Here is a 3,885-nt window from a genome sequence, read left to right on the forward strand (position 1 = left end):
ACTTTACGATTTCTTATATACTGTCTCAGTTATATGGATCATATGATTATTTTCAGTATGACTTTTTGCATGCTTTAATGAACTTTATATTGAAAATTCCAGTTTTAGAATTTATACTTACTCTTTGCAAGAGTTAAAACGTGGTAAACTTAAAATCATTATGATCCAAGGATATTGCTGACAATCTTTTTTGATTGCTTTTTAAATTTATATTTAATAGGAGGATAAATGTTTTACAAAATTGTGTTGGCTTCTGCCATAGGACAATGCAAATCAGCCTTACATATACATATGCACCCTCCCTCTTGAACCCCGCTCCTACCTTGCACATCATCCCCCTTCTCAGTTGTCCCAGAGCACCAGGTTGAGTTTCCTGTGTTGTACAGCAACTTTCCATTAGCTCTCTGCTTTACATATGGTTATGTATATGTTTCAATGCTGCTCTCTCAATTCATTCCACCATCTCCTTCCTCTGCTGTGTCTGAAGCCAGTTCTCTATGTCTGAATTTCTATTCCTGCCCTGCAAATAGGTTCATCAGTACCACTTATCTAGATTCCACATATTTCACACCAGGGTGATTTTAATACAATATCTCTATACCCCAATCACTCTATACTTGAATATTTAATATCACTGATATATGATACATATATATATACCCATCCACCAACACAAACATACACATTATTTATGTATTATATGCTTCTCTATTATCCAAAAATAGGGATTTGATTTTGTATCTCATACAACAATTTTGCCCCCAATAATTGGCTATAAAACACAAAGCAAAGGTATTTTGAGCTGTCTTAAAAGTTGAGGAATATTTGATTATTTTAGGACCCCCTCAGATAGACAAGAGTGGGGAAAGAGGATATGCATTGCAGAGTGAGGGACCAGTCTGAAAGTGATCTTGAGTTTGAAGGGGCAAGTAGACAGAATCTGGTTCTATAAAGACCCACCAATTCCATGAACTTAAGTCCACTAAGCTGTGAAAACACATGAGTTTTGATGACTGATGCTTTAGATACCGCATCATAAGTTATATTGAAAAACAAAGTGTCATAATTTCAATGAAAAGCAATGTTTAAAGAATTATAAGTAATTCTGATCATGAAAACAATTTTCAGAAAACATAAATATTTTTCAACTATGAAAAGACTTGGAGAAAAGCATTTGAATGTATGACTTTATGTAAAGAAGCTCTGTATTAATTTAGATATTCAAAGTATTAATTTCACGCTTACTAGGCTATTTATCTCACATGTATTTACATTATGAGAGGAATGGGCATCAGATGATATGATGTGAGTAATGGAAAAATGACAAACGAGTTTTATTTCATTTACTTTAGAACATGTTGGAAGCTGAGCAAACACAATGTTAAAGGAAAACTACACAGAAGTGACTGAGTTTATCCTCCTGGGACTGACAGATCGAGCTGACTTGTAGCCTGTCCTTTTTGTGGTCTTCCTAGTCATCTACCTGATCACAGTCATTGGTAATGTGGGCATGATTTTGTTAATCAGAACTGACTCAAAGCTTCAGACTACAATGAATTTCTTCCTCAGCCACCTCTCTTTTGTAGATCTGTTATGCCACCAACATCACTCCTGAGACGCTGGTTCATTTCCTATCCAAGAGAAAAATAATTTCCTTCCTTGGCTGCTTTATACAGTTCTACTTTTTCATTGCCTTGGTGATTGAAGATTATTATATGCTCACAGTGATGGCTTACAATAGCTACATGGCCATCTGCAAACCCTTGTTATATGCCAGCAAGATGTCCCGAGGTGTCTGCCTTTCTCTTTTTGCTGTTCCTTATACCAACCTAGATAGCATATTCAAAAGCAGAGACATTACTTTGCCAACAAAGGTTCGTCTAGTCAAGGCTATGGTTTTTCCTATGGTCATGTATGGATGTGAGAGTTGGACGGTGAAGAAGGCTGAGCGCCGAAGAATTGATGCTTTTGAACTGTGGTGTTGGAGAAGACTCTTGAGAGTCCCTTGGACTGCAAGGAGATCCAATCAGTCCATTCTGAATGAGATCAGCCCTGGGATTTCTTTGGAAGGAATGATGCTAAAGCTGAAACTCCAGTACCTTGGCCACCTCATGCAAAGAGTTGACTCATTGGAAAAAACTCTGATGCTGGGAGGGATTGGGGGCAGGAGGAGAAGGGGACGACAGAGGATGAGATGGCTGGATGGCATTGCTGACTCGATGGACGTGAGTCTCAGTGAACTCCGGGAGTTGGTGCTGGACAGGGAGGCCTGGCATGCTGCGATTCATGGGGTCACAAAGAGTCGGACACGACTGAGCAACTGATCTGATCTGATACTTACGGCTTTGCAAATGGTCTTGCGCAGACCATCCTGATGCTCCGTCTCTCCTTCTGTGGACCCAATGAAATCAACCACTTTTACTGTGTGGACCCACCTCTCCTAGTCCTGGCCTGCTCAGATACTTATGTCAAAGAGACTGCCATGTTTGTAGTTGCTGGTTCCAACCTCATGTGTTCTCTCACCATCATCTTCATCTCCTACATTTTCATCTGTAGAGCCATTCTGCATATCTGCTCTGCAGGAGGGAGGCACAAGGCCTTCTCCACCTGTAAGTCTCATGTGACGGCTGTCACTATATTTTATGGGACACTGTTCTGCATGCATCTGAGGCCCTCTTCCAAGACCTCTGTAGAACTAGGCAAAACTGTAGCTGTTTTTTACATTTTCTTGAGTCCTATGCTAAACCCTTTGATCACCGCCTTCAGAACAAAGATGTTAAAAACTCAGTAAGGAGAATGATGCAAAGGAAATTTTTTCCCAAATAGGGTGCACATTTTGATCACAGATATGTAATATATCCATATTGTCTGATCAATTAGTGAGTTATTTAAATTAAAAAATAATTTTGGCTATGAATTATTCTTTTTCTTTTGAAATTCACCTATAAAACTTGGAGGAATGTTAGCCTATTGTTAGTTGTGACTTAGTGTATTAAAAAAATACCACATATAAATTAAAACACAAGACCAAGCAGCATTGTTATTGCTGTATAAAGTTAATAAAGGAAAGTTTATTCTACCCACTTTACTCATAAGTGTACAGAGTTTTAATATACAGACCTAAAGCCTTCCAAACAAAGATGTAAAAAGAGAAATAAGCAAAGTGTTTCAGGAGAAATTGTTGATCAATTCAGATACACATTTCACCAGAGGTATATAATATATTTGTATTCTCTAACTAATCAGAGATAATTTTCAGTACATAAATCACTCTTCCTATTTTTTTTTCTTTTGTAATTCACTTATGAGACTTGGAGGAATGTGTCAGATCATTAGCTTGTGTTATTTTAGTGTATTTAAAAGAAATGTCACATAGGAATTTAATGACAAGACCAGACTGCATTGTTATTGTTATGTAAAATTACTAAGGACAGATAATTCTATTCACAGTGCTCATAATAGTCAGTCAGTCAGTTCAGTTCAGTCGCTCAGTCGTGTCCAACTCTTTGCGACCCTATGAATTGTAGCATGCCAGGCCTCCCTGTCCATCACCAACGCCCGGAGTTCACTTAAACTCATGTCCATCGAGTTGGTGATGCCATCTAGCCATCTCATCCTCTGTCATCCCCTTCTCTTCCTGCCCCCAATCCCTCCCAGCATCAGGGTCTTTTCCAATGAGTCAACTCTTTGCATAGTACAAAGTTATAAAAGACAGATTTACCAAACGGTGCTAAGACAATGAAATTTTTTTGATTTGGAAGGTTTATAGTTTCTGAAATATTTTCAAAAACTTGTCAGCCATATCATGAAGAGAGGTTTTTCTCTTTGTTTGCTTGATTTTTCCTTGGTTCACATTATGTATCAGTGAATATCGTTGGGTATCTT

General features: G+C 38.0%; 1 pseudogene; it reads left to right on the plus strand.

Moving 5' to 3' along the window:
• Positions 1–1,378: 1,378 nt before the first annotated feature.
• Positions 1,379–2,826, plus strand: LOC105000506 (annotated as a pseudogene).
• The last annotated feature ends 1,059 nt before the right edge of the window (positions 2,827–3,885 follow it).

Source organism: Bison bison, unplaced genomic scaffold (genome assembly GCF_000754665.1).
Source record: "Bison bison bison isolate TAMUID 2011002044 unplaced genomic scaffold, Bison_UMD1.0 scf7180017854285, whole genome shotgun sequence".
NCBI lineage: Eukaryota > Metazoa > Chordata > Mammalia > Artiodactyla > Bovidae > Bison > Bison bison.